We start from the raw sequence: 21,270 nt of genomic DNA on the forward strand, positions 1-21,270 counted from the left end.
TCAATCTAAGACTATCAGGATAAGACTACTAAGTATTTTGGTCTTGATATTCTGATTCTGTCATTGCTGATTGACTGATAAGGCAGTCCTATACAGAGGAGAAAAATTAGAGAAGTGAATTTTACCTCTTTATCCATTTGATATAGGCTGGGGATTTAAAGAAAATAAATTATTCATAAGCAGTAGGAGAGTTTTTTTTCTGAATAAAGAAATTGCAGAGTTGGAAAGAGTAATTCAATAATGTCATATGAAGCAATGATGTGATATTGACTAGAGACCAAACAACATTGAATCCAAGTGACTTTAATATGTAATGTAGAATATGGTAAGTAAAATATAATACATAAAGCATATGTACATTAGATATGACATATATGAAAAATAGTTAACAAAATAGGTTAAACAGCATATAAATGCATGTATCTTAGTTACATAATAACCCATGTTTGTACTGAAATTTTATTAATCTGCTACTCAGATTTTCAAAAGGTACTTGCTTGAGATTTCTTCCCTATTCTTGAACTTAAGTTTGCACAAATCCTTTTTTTAAGCATGTGTATACACACTTATTATTATAATATTTATATGTACCATGCATATACATTGTCAATCAAGAAGTTTTATTCTTTTCCTTAAGTAGAAGTCAGAATATGTAACATTGTTCTCTCTTAAATATTCCTCATTTTACCTGCAACTTTATTGTGCGTCCTGTGCATTTGCTGTAAAATGTCAGCATTTCCAATATCCTGCCACCAAATGCTCCAGCTTACTGAGAACAATGGAATATTGTGAGTGAGGCAAAGTATTGCTCTGGGGCTTGTGCTAAGTTCCCATCCCTTACATCTGACTGGGATACCTGACTGCCATTTTAATACTTTGCTTTTGGAAGGAGCACTTACCTGACAATTCATGTGGGTCTGGTACTTCTTCCTACACTTTTCCCAGACATTTTTACTAGTATGAGATTATTTGCACTGCAGTCTTTTAAAGGGGTGCATGCTCTCTCCACTCATAGCAGTACATATGGGTTTGTTAAGGGTACTCAGGTACCTGGTCTTTGTGCTGGGAATTCCAATGAATTCTGTATTAAAAGAAGGAATGTCAAGAACTGATGTCTTGAGAAGAATATAGTTATATTTTAAATAATTTTTCCAGAACAATTTTTTTACATTTTAATAAACCATAAGATGAGGGGAGGGGAAAACCCCTTTTTTCCTTTTTTGGAGGCTGTCTTCAGCATAAAGATATTGTTCTTTTAATTATTATTCTGATCTTTGTCTGGACACAACCAGTCACTGCTTCCAGTCTTGCAAAAACAGGACAAGAAGTAGGTGAACAGTTTCATACAAGCTGCTTTGAAGTTTTGTACCCACAAAAATCTGAAAAAGTCTTCATATTTTATCTTAATTTTCTGTTACATCCATTGAAAAGCTAAAAAAATCTAACACCAAAGGGGAATGACAGTGTGTTAGGCTGAATGCAGGCTGGAGAAAGCTGTTCTCACAGCTACATGCTGCATGAGAAATTGAATACTTTCATGCAGTGAATACTAAAAATTCACATTAATTTCACCAGCCTGTCTTCATTTGTTAGAGCTGTTGCTTGGGTAATATAACAAGTTTAATTTAAAGATTCTCCTTTAAACTCATGTACAGACAATCCTAGTAAACACCTTATTTAATATGACCTCGAGGAGGGAAATTTTCTCTTGGTTCTTTAAATGGAGATTAAGCCCCAAAGATTTTTGAGCTTTCCCCAACATTGCATCAGCAGCCATGCAGCTCCACAGGGAGGACTAGAACAGGCTACCCACAAGCATTTTTTCCATGGTGTGTAATGCAGATCCACAGTTGTTCTTTTGGCAGCAGGGATTGAACCCAGGACCTTAGAGTGTCAGGGTGCAAGTGTGAGGAGGCTGCACAGCGAGATCACTACCCTGGACTTCTGGAGAGCAGATTTTGGCCTCTTAAGGAGGGATCTGCTTGGTAGGATACCATGAGGTAAAGCCCTGGAGAGAAGAGGGGTCCAAGAAAGCTGGTTGATACTCAAGGATCATCTCCTCCAAGCTCAGGAGAAAGGCATCCCAAAAAAGAGGAAATGAGGTAAAAAGGCCAGGAAGCCTGCATGGATGAACAAGAAGATCCTGAACAAACACAAAAAAATAAGTTAATAAGAATGGAGGCAAGAACAGGTGGTCTGGTAGGAATACACAGAAATTGTCCTCACCAGCACTGTCCAAGCAGACAGAGATCAGGTGAGGAAAGCTAAAGCCCTGATAGAATTAAATCTGGTTAGGGACAGCAAGGGCACCAAGAATAGCTTCCACAGGTATGTCAGTGATAAAAGAAAGATTAAGGAACTAATGAGCCCTGTTTGGAAGGAAACATTAGACCTGGTTACTCAGGATGCAGAGAAAGATGAGTTACTCAGACTTTTTTTCATTGGTTTTCACCAACAGGCTCCGGCCACACTGGCTGAGCCACAGAAGGCAAAGGCAAGGTTGCAAAAATGAAGAGCTTTGCACTGTAGGAGATCAGGTTCAAGAACATCTAACCCACCTGAAGGTGCAAAGGTCCATGGAATCTGATGAGATTCATTTGCAGGTCCTAAGGGAAGTAGTGGAAGAAATGATGAGCCACTATCAATCATATTTGAGAAGTCACGGCAGTCCAGTGAAGTTCCCAATGACTGTAAAAGGGGAAACGTAACACCCATCCTTAAAAAGGGAAAAAAGGGAGACCCAGAGAACAACAGACCAGTCAATCTCACCTCTGTGCCCAGCAAGGTCATGGCACAGATCACTGTGGAAACTGTGCCAAAGCACATGGAAAACATTGGAAGTGACTGAGACAGCCAGTAAGACTTCACTGAGGGCAAATCATGCCTGACAAAGGGAAATATAGGTTGGATATTGGGAGAAAGCTTTTCACTGAAAGAGTGATAAAGTTCTGGGATGGCTGCCCAGGGAGGTGGTGGAGTCACCATCCCTGGGTGTGTTTAACAAAGCCTGGATGTGGCACTGGGTGCCAGGGTTTAGTTGAGCTGTTGGGGCTGGGCTGGACTTGATGTTCTTGAAGGTCTCTTCCAACCTGGTCATTCTGTGAAGTTTGGTGGTGTTACAGCACGAGTGGACAAGGGGAGAGCAAGTCACACCTACGTGAACCTGTGCAGAGCATTTGACACTGTCCCACGTGACATCCCTGGCTTTTAACTGGAAACTGGAAGGACCACTCAGTGGGTAAGGAAGTAGCTGGATGGTCACACTCAAAGTGTGGTGGTCAACAGCTTGATGTCCAATTGGAGAGTGACAAGTGACATTCCTCCAGCTGGCTTTGGGACTGACCCTGTTTAACCTCAGCAAGTTTGCCCATGACACCAAGGTATGTGGAACAATCAACTTGCTGGAGGGAAGGGGTGCTATCCAGAGGGACCTGGACAGGCTGTTTATGTCAATGCTGAACCTAGACACCGGAAGGTAAATAAAGTTGGACAAATCATTTGTTGTTCTGTGCCTGTAGGGTAGGAAAAATAATAGTCTCCACCACAATACTGTCTCCTTGCTATGTGGGAGCAAGATGACTTTTTCTTTCTGTTGCCTTTGTTTTCCTCCATGAAGTCAGTTACTCAACCTGAAATCCAGGGAAGAGATGTGCAGTGTGCTGCAAGGAGGAGAAATTCTGCCCATGGACCTTGAGGTCCTCTTGTCCTTCATTACAAGAGATGTTGGTGAGCTGAAGGAGGCTACTGTGGTAATTACAAAAGGGAAGGGATCACTTGTGTGAGGAACAGCTAGTTTTTGTACAGACTGTCTGTTGCTGGAATATTAAGCCCTATGTTTATTATTATTAGCTCAATTCTAATGTGTCACTTAGTATTCTAGGGAAAAATGCCTGTATGACAAACTCCTTGGCGTTTCAGGCTGTTGTAGGTTAAATGACAACTTCAAAGCAGTCTTCAGAAATAGTGTTGTGTGCCATGGAAGAGGGTCTTAGACCTTTATAATCTATCTTTTCAGGAGATTCTTGTGGTAAAATGAGTGCATTCTCAAAGTTGATTTGTGCTGGCAGTCTTGGAGTGTTGGAGAGAGAAGCTCTCCTCTTCATAAGTGTCAGGTAATACTGAGAAAGTTCCATAGCTAGGGGACATGATATCAATTTATAGCTTCCTAGTCCTGCTATATCATGCATTTTAAACCCAGATTCTGCAAAATGCAGACATCTCTTAAATACTGTGGTTATATATTCTTTACATTCTTAATGATCAAAGGTAGAAATTAACTTTTGACATCAAAATTCAGGCATCTAATCTAAGGTATTTTTACCTTGCTGCAGTTCCCAGCCTCATGTCCTTCTTTCACTTTTCCCCATGACAGCAAATCTCAGGGCAAAGGTACTGCCCCTAAATACTCTCCACAGCAGGATACTAACAAGGAGATTGTAAAGATCTCTATGATCACACCATGACCACAGGGGACCATTTAATCATCAGGTTTCAAAGCATAGGGGTTTTTTTCAATTTATTCTCAAAATATGAGACAGCCAAGACCAGGTTTGAACTGAGGTATGAAAATGACTGTTAAACTAACTCCAAGAATGCCACAAAAAAATGAAAACTGGATTAACAGCGTATCTTATCTTGTATTTGAGAACAGCTTTTCAATTAGAAAAGGAAGGCTTCATGTAAGGTTAAGTGCAGCTGTTATCATGGATATTAAAAACATGGTTTTGCTCATTTAAAATGGAATCAATTTATCTTTTTGATGGTGATTTTTACATATAATTCATTATTCTACTCACCACTTCTGCTATGATAAACACATATTTTTGAACAATAGAGGGCATACTATGTTTTGCTTCCTGATATTTTTGTTTGTTTAAAAAATACCTTTTCCTAGGCAGTATCTTGCCATACCAGTGTAATCTGCAGTCTAGAACCTTGTGGCTTGGTTGCCATAAAATATATAAAGCTTTTCTCTAAAATTAAAGAAAAATCAGTACAACAGAAAACTATTTTACCTCTTCACAGCAGCTTCCCAAATGAAAGCTTATTCTGCACATACCTGTATTTTAAAAATATATTGATATTTTCATTTGTTGTGTGGCATGATATGACAGAAATATGCTATAATTTTTTTTCTTAAACCTTATCATGGCATGAATTTTTTCAAAATCCTACTGAACTTGGGTTTGGTTTTGTTTTTAAAAAAGAGTATTAGTTACCAGCCATCTGCAACTATGGCTTCAGGGGTGTGTGGTTGTCCAGCATTCCTAACTGTGCCTGTCATTCTAACACACTGGCATGATTTTCTGCTGCAACACTTCTGGTGAGATCTCCAGAAAGAAATCCTTGTTGATTTTGGTCTTGATATAGCATCATGGAGCTGCCATGCTATGCTGTGTTGGGGGTACGTCCGTATCTACAAACAGATTCTTCAGTGTTGCACCTGCAATATAAGCAAAAACATCTTAAATGTTCGCATCTTTGTTTCAGGTTTTTATTTAAAATATATTGGGGAGTGAATGAAGGAAAACAACTAAAACCAGAAATAAAAACTAGCTACCACCAGAATGCAACCAGGGTCAGATTAGCTATGACATAAGAATTTTCTGTTGTTTAGACAAACTAGTCTAGAGTAACTTGTCAACTCTGCACCATATGCCATCTGCAGCTTCCTGCAAGTGTTTCCTTAGCAGGAGTTTTGTCATTAGGCTTCTGAATTTTCATGAGATAAGTAAAGCAACCCCCAAAGCCCTCACTATTTCTAAAAATGTGGTTATAGTTTTTCATTATTTTTTCCAGTGATGCAGTGTAATGGTTTCCCAGTCTTTTTGCAGAGGAATCTCACTTAAAGAACCAAAAGTGGAAAGCTACAATCAGTTCTGGTTTTGCATTCATATTCTCCTACCAACTTCAGCTTTCCCATTGCCCCTCTACCCAGCCCAGATCTCTCAGCTTTCCCTTCCTTTGTTGTTGTCCTGTTCCTTTCCTGTGACATCTCTGTCTCTGCTGCTGTCACAGGCAGCAGTGGCTCTAAAACAGAGCAAATACATTAGGACAGATCAATCTGTTTCTGGTGTCAGTTGTGTCCCCTTGCAGGCAGAGTCCTTTTCTCAAGCTCATCTAAATATTTCTCTTCATGGGTTGGAAGGCACTAATGTAAAGAAGTCCAGGTTGAATGAGGCAGTAGAGGGAAGAATATGCCTGCTCCTCCCCTGGATGGCTCCTGTTAAGCACCTGCCTAAGGAACTCCTAAAAATATTATCAGATCAGCTGAGACAGACCTCTCTGGTGTGTTGGGACTAACAGGCTCTCATGGATGCAATTCAGAGTATGGCTCTTGCTGCACTCCTGATTCCCTTGTGCCAGCTGCAACCTCTGCCCATTGTGAGGAGCAGGCTCCAGAGCTGTGACTGAGCAGTCTGACTGATGTACAGGGGGGAACTTGGTCACCAAAGCCATTTCTGTGTCAGTGGGAGCTTGCTCTTGCCCAATTATCAGTGAAAGCTCTGAAGCATGAAAATAGGGTTAGAAATTCAACTGATAAAAGTCACCCCAGAAAGCAGAAAAAATTTAAAATGTGCTGAGGTGGCTCACTTAAGTAAAAATAGTTATTGTACCTTTTCTATCTTTATATTTCATGTAACTGGAAATTTAAGACATCTTTGTACTCCTTCAATACTCAGAATATTACTCCTCAATGTTCTTACTCAGGAACTGGTGCTTATGGTCTCCTGTACATGACCAGCTTGTCAGTGTCCCTAGGCAGTAGCAGAAGTGACTCCCCGGTTTGTGCCGTGTCGCAGTGCTGGCAATAGCTGCATTCCTGCCTGCTCTGCTGACCCGGGCACGCTTCCCGAGCAAGGAGGAGGCCTGATCCTCTGAGAACCCCAAACACAAATACTGCAGCGGTATTTGGCAGGCCAGCGCAGGAATTCGTGATATTCTTAAGCTTGCTACAGTTTGTTTTCCTTGATCTGGGGGCTGTTTTTCCACGGGTGAGTGGGCAGCGATGAAGCAGTTTCCCCTCTGGCGCTGTTGGGGGGAGCGTGTCCGCCCCAGCGCTGAGCGGGCTCTCCCCGCGGGGCCCAAGCGCAGCGCTGCCGGCGGAGCACTGACCCCTCGCGGCTGAGCTCCGGCTCCATCCCCTGGCCTTGTCCCCTCTCTGAGGCTCTGCTGCAGCAGCCCCAGGCTGCTGGCTCCGAGCTGCAGCATTTTTATATAATAGATGGACTTTGTGATTGGGCTTCCCATGACAGGATTGATGAGGCCAGGTCAACTGCAGTGAGGAGTTTGTCAGGTTGACTCCCAGGTTGTACAATTTTTACAATTTTTTGCTTAGAGGAAGAGTTTCTTCACTGTGCCCAAGTCATTCAGGATGCTTGCCTAAAGTGAGGGGTTTGGCACCTGAAAGTCCCCATGTAACCTGAATGTCAGCAGTTCTTGAAAAATCAAAGAATATTAATCTGTCTGGACAAATGTTACGAAAATCTGCTAAATGCAAAGACCTTCAGCTGTTTGGATTGCTGTGCTTCCTTCTGTTGAGTGTACTCTGCGAAGCTCCCAGTGTGTGCCCTGTCATCAGAAAGGTGTTTCTGCCAGTTTGTTAAAACAATGTTGTTTGCAGATCTCTAAAGCCCCATCTGCTGTGAAAAATCATGCCAAAGCTCTGTCACTGTGGTGAAATAAATAACTGTCATCCATTTTACAGTGAGGCAAGTAAAAAACACGAGGTAGTCATGTGGTTATTCAAAATACTACAGGTCAGCATCGAAGTTGGTAAAGGACAGGGAATTTCTTAATGTGTGTTCTCTGCTCTGGGCCCCGGGACATGCTGCTACACAGCCCAGAGGACAAGGGCAGCAGACAGTGCAATGGCTCTGGTAGCAATTGTGGAAAATGTCCACCATGCAGGTCTTACCTAACAATCTGAATTGCAATGAATTCAAAACTCTGCCTGTAATCACTGAAAGTCTGAAAATATCTGTGAGCATCTTGGCCTTCACCGGAACACAGAAAGGATTTTGACAGTGCAGGTTCCGTGTTCAAGTGTCCTGTTTACAGCTGTGTCAGTGGGCACAGGTGAACACTGCTCTGGTCTCACAAAGCCCAACATGAAGGACTTTAATGATGTGCAGGTGTCCCGTTCCATGCAGCAGTGTCAGCTGGTGGGCACGAGGTGGCACAGCAGAACAGCAGTAGGGGGAAGAGGAGAGGCCGCAGCAGGGGCGTGGGAAGGTCTGGTGGCTGAATGTTCACATCCTGACTGTCTGGCAATTGCAGCCTGTAAGTTCCGATATCATCATCCCTACTAAGTCCCCAGAATGCCTGACTTTTTAGTATTTCCCAGGCAGCAGCACAGTCATTCCATCTGCAGATTCCATAGAGTTTGAGTGAATGTCAGTTCTTACTGGCATTATTAAATAACTCCGTTTCTGAGCTGCTCCCCTTTTATGATGTTTTCATGACATCTCCATTCTACCTGCAAATTAAAACTGTTTGTGATGTGTGATGTGATGTTCCAGCTCTCGGTTCCTTCCTCCTACAATCAAAAAACATTTGATGTTTTTTCTCTTTTTTTCTGGTGTGACATTTATCAGTTGAATTCATAAGCCTCGTTGTACAGACTTTGAACACTGGGCCTTTAAGGCCAGAAGGGATGTTTTGCAAGAACAATTGCATGTGTGCCTAAGTGCTTGTGTGCCAGTTTAAAAAATATTTGATGTAGCCTTTGCTAGAGAGAAGAGTGTCTTGGGAGTTATTAGTGTCAGGAGCAAGCTAGAATGTAGGGCCACTGTCCCCCTAAGGGCTTGAGATGCAGAATCTTGCATTGTAAGATTTCTCCTTCTCTCATCTGGGACAAAGATATGCCTGTTATGTCAGCCTGAGAATCAAGAGCGATTGGATGAGTGAAATTGAATGTGTATCTGATGGAAGATGGGACTAATATGGACTCTCCAAGCTGGAGAAAACCTGCTAATTGCAGTTGAAGAGAAACGGGAGAAGCTGATTCCAAGTCAAGAAGTCTGACCTGGAAGTTTAATGACAATATCAGTTAAGAGATTAATACAGACTTCATCTGTATTCCCTCCACCTCTGCCCCACCACCCCAAAAAAAAAAGCTGATTAACTTAGTAGACATTGGGAATGGGAAACTGAGGCAGGCCCTTTGCAAGAGCTGCCTCTACCATGAGGGAATGCCCTGAAGCATTCTTTGTCTAGCCTGGTCATTGAACTGCTGTAACCTTGATGCCAAGGTTATTTAATAGCCCTGCTATCATGCAGAGCTAATTGCCCTGGCTGGTTGTGTAGATTGACAGTTAGCTGGGAATTTTATGATGGAACAACTTTCAGATGGGGAATATACTGCCTTTCAAAAGTGTAAATATTATTTGTGAAAACTCAGTTTTACTGGAACAATAAAATATGCTTCCAGGAAAATAGAAAAAATGCTTCACTACCTAGAATATTTTACAGTAGAACAGAATTGATCATAATCAGCATGCACAGAACAGAAAGAAATTCTGTCTTAATGGTGTGCTGTCGAGATATGCAAAAACTCTCTTTCCACAAAAAAGTATTGTTTTAAAAACTGTAATCATGAATTGGCTGGATTTTTTTAAAAATTGAGGGGTTTTATTTTCCAGTAAGTTCAGTTTCAGGGCACGTACCATTTCAGAATGGCACCTTGAGCACACTACTGCACACTAACAAAAGCAAGTACTGTTATTTCTATTCAGAAATATTTATTCAGAAAAATTTCTATTTTGTAGGAAATTCCCAATACTACTAGGTTGGATTTCAATCCTGTTGAAGACTGACCACTCACATAGAAATATTGCAGCTGAGCTGGTGCTCTGTGAGCTCAGAGGATCTCTGTGTAAGGGACAGAGGACCCTTAACACAGGGTAATATTATATTATATCTCTGCACATTGTGCAGTTTTGTTTGCTTGTGGAACGCAGATTCTCAGTCTGTGTCAAAATGAGCTTTAGAAAAAATTTATTTCATGTTCCCTGTTCTCTTCCAACCTCTATATGCCACTCCAGAAGTCTTAAGAAGCCCAGGCAGTGTTTTCTAGGTAGAGTAGAGGTTCCCCCATGGCTCAAAGGCCAGGACTGTTCTACAGATTTTGTGCTGGCAGAGTTATGCACAGATCAGCACCTGGGGTGTGACCTGACAAATACTTATGTTGCCAGAAGTCACTTGTGCATAAAAACCAACTTGTCACTTCCAGGTAATCAAGATGTTATACTGTAAAAACCATTTTTTTGCTGTTATAAGCTGCATGTGCATTGAAATGCTGTGCCAGCGTAATATACTGCATAATATTATAATACATGATCCTGTGCTGACAGAGCATTCTGAGTGTGGACCTAGCCTGACTTGCTAGTTCCTTCTTTTCCTGAGTACACAATGGAAAAGGCACAGAAAGAAAATAAAGACAGAGCCCCTTTAACTGCTTCTTGCTGGAGAAACAGCCCTGTAATATACAAGTGCTCCTTGGTTGTTCTCTAGTTCGGAACAGTTTGTGTCTGACTCCATAACTCAATGAAAAACTGTAAATTTTAAACCACTCTAGCCACTTTTCCCTGTTTTCTTAACTACATCACATGTTGTTTGTCAGAAACCAGTGTTCTCTTCCCTCATTATTTCATTCTTTCTGTAAAACTTTGTATTACTTCAGACCCATCACAAAAAATTTCAGAGCAGAAAACTAGTTCAATTAAATATGTTATGAGCATGTGAACAAATGAAACCATCAGAATGTGATAAAATAACTGATGCATTGTATAGAAATTTCTCTTCATTTTTTTCTTCATCTCAAGTGGCTTGGATAACATCCTTCTGAAATGCTATGTCTGAGAGAAACAGTGTGTGAGCTCCCTGTTGTGCTTTGATAAATATGATCCCTGCAAGTTTAAATATCATCACATGCTTACTGCACTTGATTATGGGGGCAGGGACAGGCCTCAGAATCTCTAATTCCAAGCAAAGTTTGCTGCTCTGCTGTCTGCAGCTTGTTTCTGTCCTCATTGTCTGCTTCACAGCTCATGTTCAACCTCTGAGTCAAGGTCACAGTCTGAAAATCAATTTTCCATGCCTCCATTACGCCTTCCTCAACCTTATTTCTTTTCTTATCTCTCTCACTGAAAGAGCTGCCTACCCAGCTAAGGCTGGAGCATGGGACAAGTTCACATGTGCAAAATCTCAGCCAAATACGAAGCCTATAATGAAATAATCTGTAAATAATCTCTGCCCCAGCTATCGAGAGCCTTTCAGATTATTTATATTGGATAGTCATTTCAATCTCGTCAGTGCTGCATTGTGCTGCTCTTGATTGAAATGGTAATGAATGCAATACAGTCTCTCAAATGGTTCCGTTTTTTTAAAAAATGCATCATTTACAGGCAGTTAGCAGTGTTCCAATTGCATCTGGCTCACTGATTGCCAAGTACAAGCTGGCTGTGTCTGCAGGGCACAGTCAGTCTGGTTTGCAATGAACCCTATGTCATCTTTGTGTTTCACATCTATGGTGTATTTGCTGACTGGCTAGAGTTAGGGTCAGCAAACAAGCTCCCAGCATCCGAGAGTAAGTAGCAAACTGCTCCAAGTATGTTTGCAATTAATTGTTCTGAGCCAGCTCTTTTTCTTTTGCTGGTACAGCCCACTATCTTGCAAGTCACTGCACTGCTCTTTGACTCAAAATTCTCTGTCCTCATATGCAGGCTGTGTCTGCTTCTGTTTCATTCTGTGCATAAAATCCTTTTTTATATATGTCTAAGGCTGTAGCTCATGTTCTGTTTATATTACTTCTAAGGTATCAAAATTTGCCTTTCCTCTGGCCTTGATAAGCACAGTTTTGCCTGTTCATATCTACTCAGAATACTGTCATTCCAAATCAGTGTTTTTCTGTCTGATTATGCAAACCCAAACACGTGTTGCTTTGTGTATTTTCCCTCATTTATCCTATTCTGTAAGAGCCATGATTTGGTTGTTGACACCCCTTCCAAGGAATCTGAGGGCCAGTCTCAGCCTGTCAGTTGTTTCCTAGTCTACTTAAATACTGATTGGTGTTTATGATTAATCAACAATTAGAGTCTGCCCTCTCTCCTTGTTACACTTCCAATGAAGAAATGTAATGTTGTGTTCCATGGGACTTCTTGTGTTTGGAAGTCCATTCCTAAAGGTATGAAAACCTCGATGACACTTCAAATTCTAAAGGGCCAAAGGGTGCTCTCATTTTTCTTGTACTGTTCCATCTGTCTGTGTCTATTTATTTTGCATCGTCATTTCTAGACATCATTTCTAGTCCTTTGGAGTACAGCCCCAAAACTTGATCCTGATTTATACAGCATTTAACATGTGAGGAGGAGGGTAAATGGTAGGAAATCAGACATTCAGGTCTGGAATATGTGGTCATGGCAGCAACAGAAATGGTTACATGATCTTTACTCTCTGTTCCTGCAGAACTGAAATTGCAATTGACTTTTTTTTGCCTGAGGGTTTTCTATGGTCAACTTTGTGCTTAGAGCTTACAAAATCCTCCTCATTTTTACCTCTTAATGTATTCATAAGGCTAATTGTGTGTTTTGGTTGTAAACAACCATTATATAGGTCTGTATAAGTTTTTGCTAAGCTCCGCTGGAATGGAAATCTACATGAAGCAGTGATGTGACACACAGGGGAACAAGATTTATTTTCCATCTGGAACAATTCCAGATGTAAAATGAATGCTTCCACTCTCGGTAACAAATTAATATCACTTCCTCTTATTGAAGAAGGCTGGACAGCAATAAATAGAGCTAGAGAGAAATTGCCAAATATTACATAAAAATTTATTGGCTTCATTTTGAGCCATGATGAAATAAGGCAAATCCTTTACTTTTTCTGCCCTAAAACATGCTGGGTCATGCAGAGTTTAAACCTAAAGATGTAAAAATAAAATGGAACCATTTCCAGAAGATCAGCTGACTTGTTGACACTTTAGCAGGGGAGTAACCTTGATTGGGACAGCGTGTCATACTGGGGAAGGAACATTTTATTCCAGAAACACATGAGCAGGGTTCAATTTCTACCAGAACACCTCAGTCTGATAGAATGGGAAGGCCTGCAAAGATACCAGCAGCTGCTTGGTGCCAGAGTAACATGCACCTCTTCTTGGGAGAGGTCTAAAAGTTCATCTGTCTCTCTAGTATCAGTTCAGGAGTTTTCTGAACTTGAGAGGAGATGGTGCCTGCTCAGATTGGAGGAATCCTCCTGAAGAGGCTTCTTGACATGCTAATCTTTTCCAAAGAAGAAAACCATACTATTAGAGAAAATTACACTCTCAGAGGGATTTATTAGCAGACAAAAAAGCCTTGCTAAGTTCTTATTCTTGCAGGTGCTTGATTCACACATGGCAAGAAAGGTAGACCAAGGAAGCCATCCATGCACTGGGGCTTTCAAAACTGTTGTGGTGTTTAAGGAGCAATTCTCCAAAAATGCCTCAGTGGAAATAAAGCTAAAGAGATCAGGTGGAGATATCACAGACACATTTTATGGAAAATCCTTTCCTTAGGATTTTTTTCTCCTGAGAAGCTGAGAGGCCTCAGGAACAAAATGTAAACATTGATTATCTGCTGCTGTGGAATGCAACAGGCAGATCTGGGATTGGTCTCATGTGGTTGTTCCTAATTAATGGCCAATCACAGTCAGCTGGCTCGGACTCACTGTTATCATTCTTTCCTTTCGTTATCATTCTTTCCTTTTTTCTCTATTCTTAGCCAGCCTTCTGATGAAATCCTTTCTTCTATTCTTTTAGTATAGTTTTAATATAATATATATCATAAAATAATAGAACAAGCCTTCTGAAACATGGAGTCAGATCCTTGTCTCTTCCCTCATCCTAAGACCCCTGTAAACACCACCACATGGATTCATTAGATGGTGGGATCTGGTCCAGGCAGCCCAGGTGTGCTGCTTTTGGCAGGTATCCAAATTATAGCACCATCCAAACTGGTAAAAATTTGGCTCTGAGGGAAATAGTGCTGTCATCAGACCCTTGACCTGGGTCTGTGGTGCTTTGGAGAGAGTGCCTGTCCCAGCAGGTGGATTTGGATCCAGGTAGGGGAACAAACAGTACCTGAAGAGAGGGCTGAACTGGGGCACATCCTTTATGACCCCATCAGACCAGGCTGGCTGAAGCTTGTTCAGCTCCACTGGCACTGCTGAGAGGTCCCAGCTCTTTATCAGCCAGGGCAGCCTTGGCAGCTGGGCTTTATCTTTTTGGTCCTCAGAAAAGTCGGGCAGTGAGGACTCTACTGTGCAGTTTTCCTTTATGCTCCTGCCAGTTTAATTTGTTTCACTTGCAATAGGAATATTTTCTTCAGTTGACCCTCCCTCATCTGGTAACTGTGTTTCTAACCACAAGTCACATCTTTGACCTCCTAACAAAGAGCCAACACATTAAAAATGCATGAGGCCCTTGTGAGGGGGGCAGCTGAATGGCTGCATTAGCACCGAGGCTGAATTATTGATAGAAGGGGTGACTTTTACTTTCCTTTTAGCTATTGAATAATAGATTAAAAGCTGCTCAATAAGATTATTTTCATTATTCACATAAATTACTTGTTCAGTTAAGAAGAGTGAGGAGAACAAATGAAAAGCACCCTGGGGTGGCAAATACATTAGACTTAAAATGTTTATGTTCTAGAATAATTATTAATTTTAGATGAATTTTTAAATAAATGTTTTGATTTAACAGAAGTAATAAGGAATGTTTTGTAGAGTTTAGGAGATAGGAATAGACTTTTTAATTATACTCTCAGTAATACTTATGAATAGAGAACAACTAATGTCTCCTGTATTAGGTGGTGCCCATGCTAACCCAAATAAGAAGTGTTATTTAACAGTTGAAATTGCCAGACTAATACCTGCTCTGTAGAATTATGCTTTTATTGAATCCCTCCATTGTCCTGTACATGGTATGCCACACTGAGCTGTCACCATCTATGCAGTCCTAGAGAAATAATAGTTTGTCTGGTTTTGTTTTTCCTATTTAGTTTGGTGACAGTAAAAATACTGCCCATTAAATCTTTTCAGGGATCAATAATCTGTTGGCTTTCTACACAGCCTTTGGCTCTCCTGGTTGGTTATTGCTGTGGCCAGCAGGATTCTGCTGCAGATATCTTAAGTCAGACAATTCCTACAAGGAGGTATTAGATGTCATGGTTGCCTACAATTTGGAATAGAAAGTTACTGCTCCATTTCCACTTGTGCTACTCTCCTGCAGGGCTGAATGATGTTGGCTTTGAACTGGACAGCTCCTCTTCTGTCAGCTTTGAAATAATTTCAGCACAGACTCAGCAAGTATCAGGTAGGCTGGCTGGGCAGTTTTTTACTTACATCCCTGAGGCAACAATTTGAAAAAGAGGAAGAAAGAGCAAATTTCCTTTAACTGAAATAAAGAAAAATAATATATTACAGCTTCTAAGGAAAAGTAGAACTTTCAAAATAATGCATCTCCATTCTTCTGCTGGTATTTTATTAGCCAAAGAATCAAAAGTAACACAGCCACCAGTATTGCTTCATATAAGTACCACAAAATGTTATGATTTAGTCATGTTATGATTTAGGCACTGATTTAGAACCCACTCAAATCTCTGAAAAAATCCCATGGACTTGTGATAGTCTCTGCAACATCTGTTGATGGGAGCCATTCCGTTAAATACAGAAGCCAGGAGTGGATTTATGTGGAATTGTATCTGTTAGCAGGCACACAGGTCATTTTCCTTACAAACGCCTAGCTGACAGAGAATGAACAATTTCTATGCACCTCCCTGGATGACAGCCTCAACATCCAGCTCCAATCTCCACACATTTTCAGATCATGAGTTCTCTACAGGGATGGGAGAATTTGGTGAATTTTGTGATGCTGAAGATTGTCTGGTAAGAAGAGAAGGAAGGCAGTGGGAGTTCACTGTGAGTAGGCTGCTGAGTGACTATTCCAGGGTAAAGCAGAAATACGTACCACTGACCTACTTAGTGCTGAAAGTCTCCATATTCCATTATTGATGAACTGATCTACTTAATGCCCTCCTTGTTGCCTGCAGTTAGCTCAATAGCAGGATGATTTTGAATATTCCTCCATTTCTTTTATTCATGTAATTAGAATTTCCCTGTTTTATGGCCTGATTGTCTGATCCAATGGAATAGATAGAGCTGAAATATATAAGCTGAGTCAGCATTTTGGATCTGCTTTTAAAAGCTAAATTTAGGCACACAAGACTGTAAATTTTAGTCTTCATGAAGCACTGAAGGTGCTAAAGTCTTTGAGTGCTTTAAGCTTGCAGTTTAGAATGGATCCATTCTGGTAGAGTGTTTCTTAAAAGACAGTTTTGCAGGATTCTAAAGTATTGGCGTTGTATTTTTGCCCTTTTTTGGCATTGTTAGTCAAACTCCAGCAACAGATCAGGTTTTCCTTATTAAAGAAACTCAGTTGCCTCTGACAGGATAAAAAGGCAAATATTCTAGGAATTTCTCACTTTTAGTATGCATTAAAAAGATCTATTTTCAAAACTTGCTTTTAGGTTCAGTATATGTCATACATGTAACGAGAGAGATGCATATAAATTACATCTTAACTAGTATAAGTGACTCTCTTCACATTGCTGGAGGTGATTTAATTTTGGAAGTTAACTTCTTTTTTTAACTGTGAGGCTGTGGATCTGACAAACGTCGCTGTCAGCCATGCGTGGGGTAGGGAGAAGGGAAAAGGAACTCTTCCTGTGCTATGTTTAGCAGTGTTCATGACATAAATACAGCAATTGTCCTGGGCTGTAGTAAGTTCTGTAAGTTTTATGATGCTGTTATTTAGAACTGCCTGTATGGCTTTGTGGGTTTTATGCAATAGCAGTCTCTTATAGAAAAAAAGAAGGAAAAGCAGTGAGTCATCTAGGATGTGCCTTGGTAAACACCCCAGGGTAGGCAAAGTGCAAATGCCCAAATTACTTCCTTTGAGCTTTGTAACATCCAGGTTCCTGCCAGATTTAATTGTTTGCATTGCCAGTGATGGGGTACAACAGATCACAAGGGCTGTGAACAGTAGGGCAGATTTTGTGTAGAGAGATGAGCTCACTTCCCTTCTTCTAGAAGAGAAATGAGTGCCTCCTTCACACTCTGGTAGTCCTGAGTGCCACAGAACTTAAGCCATCCTTGGCTTTTCTGCCAGGTTAAAAGCTCATTTTAGCTAAGTTATTCTGCAAACCCTTCTATGGTTTAACATACTCCTCTTGGGACACGAGAAGCTTTCTCCTAATGCTAAAGGTTAAACACACCATTTCTGTGGGAAGTCTGGCAGGTCTTTTTGTCAACAGTTATTACCAGGAGTCTGGTATTGGAGCAACAGATCTTGGATCCAGGCAGACGTGCTTGGACAAAGATGAAGAACATGCAAGGTGCTACTGGGGTTACTGGTTCTGCTCTGAAAGCAGTCTTAGCCCCAAGGGAAGAAATGAAAAGATAGGAGCACAAGTGCAGCTGAGTTTTCTTCAGTAGCACTTGAACTATGCCCAGCACTGCACTGAATGAAGAAGACAGTATTTCTGTGTCATCTTTGCATTCTTCTTTTTCAGTCATCAGTGTAGGCTTCTCTGTGCTCTCTTGTTTCAGACCCTATAGAGTTGCTCTGCCAACTGGAAATTGGCCAGTATGAATGTGTGACAGAGATGTTGCCAGATTTTGATTATACTGTTGAATGTTTTTTCCTAGCCACCCAAGTATTCCCTTGCCACACTGAGTCTTTGAAGAGAGGATCCAGGGGATTTATGGTCCTTAATCAACCCTAAAAATCTGTCCTGTCACTTACTATCACCTTTACTGCCAGTTAACGTTGCTCACCCAGTGCTTTGTAAGAAAATATTGAATCACTGACCCGTTTTCATGTCACAACCCAGCACAGGATGTTTTGTAGCCCTTCCCCCCGTGTCCAAAAATTAGGACACGTTATATTGTAAACTTGCATGTCCATTAAATGATGTGAATATAGAATGGGTTGCACTCTCTGGGAAATTAGGTCCAAGGGTGCCCAGTTGCAACACAACCAGCTGAATATGGCATTCTTCTTGCTCCTGACCTTCTGGGGAAGGGAACTCTACTTGATAAAGCAGAGTACTTCCACAGCTATAATTTGTGTTTAGTAAGCATTTGTACTCCTGCAGATGAATCAGCTAAAAGGCCCCTACAGTGTAAAAGCCAATCTATGCAATATGCAACCATCCTGGTTTATTTAAAAGATGAAAAGTGGCTACTTAGACATCATCACTCAATCCTGTGTCTATTTCAAGTTTCCATTTGCATCCTCTTCAGAAAGTCACTTAAGAGGTTAAAAGGACACAGTAAGCAGGAGTAAGTTTTCTATATTTTATGGCCAAAATTTCTAAAAAAACTTGGAGAAGAAGAGAAGGTGATATCCTATGACACCTCAGTTCCACCAGTAGGTATCTTACTGCAATTCCTTCATATGTCAGAAACAGTGTGGCAGCAGGACCAGGGCAGTGATTGTCCCCCTGTGCTGGGCACTGCCAAGGCACCTCCAGTCCTGGGTTCAGTTTTGGACCTCTCACAACAAGACATTGAGGGGCTGGAGTGAGTCCAGAGAAGGGACCAGAGCTGGTGAAGGGGCTGGAGCACAAATCTGATAAGGAGTGGCTGAGGGGGCTCAGCCAGGAGAAAAGGAGGTGCAGAGGGACCTTCTTGCTCTCCAAAACTCCCTGACAGGAGTCTGTGTCTGTCTGTCATATCTGTCTGATCATAACTCTCTTCCTCTCTCATTTATGAGAACAGAATTACTCAGAAGTATTCTTGAATTATGGAAAGTGTGAGTTCAGCCTTGTGAATTACTAGGAAGAAATTCCAGAATCTTGTCATTTCGGGTTGTTTGGTTTTGGTTTTTTTCTACAAATTGAGTCTAAGCCTTCATACTTTGCTATTCTTTGAAGCAAACCTCATTGATATGATAGATGTTTTCCAAACTTGGAACTGTAATAAAAACAAAGATTTTGGTTTTAGTTAGCTCCCATGGCATAAACCACACAGGAGTTAGAGAAATTAGTGAAGGACTACATACAGTGTGCTTCATGCTGTTAGGTATTTATGTTCACAGAAATGCAGTTAAGAAATAATTCCAAATCATAAACTGATTCAGAGTTGCCACATTAGAAGTATTTGACAGTGGAGTGCAAACCAGAAATCAGTCCCGCCAGTGACCCGTTCCCATCTTGAGAAAATAGATTTGAAGAAAACCCTGACCTTTAGGCAAAATCAGATCTGTTGTTAGCCAGCCTTGATTGGTTGATGCTTTTCCCTAACATTGGGTTGAACTTCAGCATGGTTCAGTAGAAGGGAGTTTACCCTATTACTAATAACAATTTTATATGTTCAAACTTTCAAGAAGAGAGATCAAACAGTGGTCACAGGAAAGCAGAACTGAGTTTTTCTAAAGAATCAGAAATAGCACCACTGCCTAATAAAAACCCAATGGTCAAATCTCTACTTCTCAGTTAAACCTGGGCAAATGCTAGTTCTGCCAATTAATGAAAGGGAAATTTGAAAGCACTCCTGAAATATTGGCAAATTGTTCTAATAATAGGACTTTACCCATTATTTTTTCGATACTCTAATAATGGAACTGCACAAGTGGAAATGTGAAGAAAAGAATTAAAGTTACAGGTATGAACTTTTCTGGTTTTTTGGATGAACACACATTTTTTAATTCTCACTGAGATGGATTTTTCAGGTATACCTCAAAACCACAAATATTCTGTGTGTCAATAACTTAGTAGATTTTTCAGTTGATTATGCTGCTTTGGATATTTATGTTACTGTAGACTGAGTTACTAGCTCCTCTAAAAATTCATGAATCCCCTCTCAGAAAGCACAGTAAAACAAGGGTTTCAGCATTTGTGTCACTTATTAATAGTTAGGTCTTAACTGAGTTGAGGTTTTTCTTGCTGGGTGCTACAGAAGGCTGCCTTCATTAAGGATTTTTTTCCACCTCTGAAGTGGTTTGTACTGGGCCATTATTCCTCACTGCATTGTGCTCACTTTATATTTTTGTGCCTTCAGTCATAGCACCCAGAGGATTGCTGTGTGATACACGGAGTGATAAATTGCTGCCAGGGGGAGTTTATTGATCCCTGTGCTGTGAATGATTGCCATATGACGTCCTCATTTGGTAACAGAATACTTTCTGTAGATTTCCTGAGCTGAATAAATAAAATCAGGATTGAGACAACAATGCCTCTGGTCAGGCTGAAGGTGAGACACTCTCTCTGCTTCAAGGCAGAGACACAGGAAAGAGGAGAGCAGATGCACCAGTAGAACATGATCTCCAAGTCCCTTCCTGGGAGACCTTCCTAAAGTCTTGTGGCTTAGTGTCCAAACAACACACCAGCAAAGACAGAGGGAGGTGGATAACAAACTGTTCTCTCTGCAGCCTCTTTCCTGGGGCCAGGAAAGGTCTGCATCTCTCCCCTCCCTGCAGAAAGGAACCAGGGCTAAGAAAGCTGAAAGAGGAGGCAGAAGCAGGGCACAGCACAGGATTGTGAAGAGGTTGAGTCTGATGAATAGAAGGAAGAAAATTTGGCATCATATCCTGATGGAGGATGCTCAGGGTCTACAATTGCCTAAAGAAAGGGTTTTTTTTAAAAAGACTGTTTTTTCTGAACAGGGTTGTTACAGAGCAGTGAGGAAGTCAGTCTAAAACATATTTAGGATTCTTGTCCCTTTTTTTACTTAACAATAATTTGGCACCATAAAGGTGCAAATAAACTCCTCTATTCTAAATACATTCTCTCCCAATTTCTGTTAATTTTAAATATCTTTTTAATAGCATTTTTCAAAGCCTTCATGATTAATTAAGAAAAATAGTAAAAGAAGGTCAGTGGTAGTTTAGTAACCCACTAATTCTCGTAACTCAACATTAGGAGGTGGCAGTTCATTGCTAACAATGCTACTGTTGTCTCTGTCCTTCTAGGCAGAGAAGCAGAAAACATTTCCCAGCTAATTGGAAGCTATGTGCAGTGCTCTTTTTTAAGGCATGGATGGAGCATCCCATCAGAAATGCCAGTGGCCAACAGTGTAGTTATTAATAGAACCAGCCCCAGTGATGAAACAATTGGGCTGCTTGGAGCACTGGGACTGCTGGGCCCAGCCCAGCATGGAGAGCATAGCATGGCTGGGCACTGGAGCAGACTGAGAACAGGGAGTGTGAGAGGGCAGAGCAGGGCCTGT

At 41.0% G+C, this 21,270-nt stretch overlaps 1 protein-coding gene across 1 annotated transcript in view; it reads right to left on the reverse strand.

The window, feature by feature from the left end:
• Positions 1–287: 287 nt before the first annotated feature.
• AMER3 (APC membrane recruitment protein 3) overlaps positions 288–21,270 on the reverse strand; it is a 41,805-nt gene continuing 20,822 nt past the window's right edge. Inside the window, exon 3 of the mRNA XM_066556509.1 lies at positions 288–5,443. The gene's annotated coding sequence lies outside the window, so the exon portion shown is untranslated. The remainder of the gene's footprint in view (positions 5,444–21,270) is intronic.

Source organism: Molothrus aeneus, chromosome 10 (genome assembly GCF_037042795.1).
Source record: "Molothrus aeneus isolate 106 chromosome 10, BPBGC_Maene_1.0, whole genome shotgun sequence".
NCBI lineage: Eukaryota > Metazoa > Chordata > Aves > Passeriformes > Icteridae > Molothrus > Molothrus aeneus.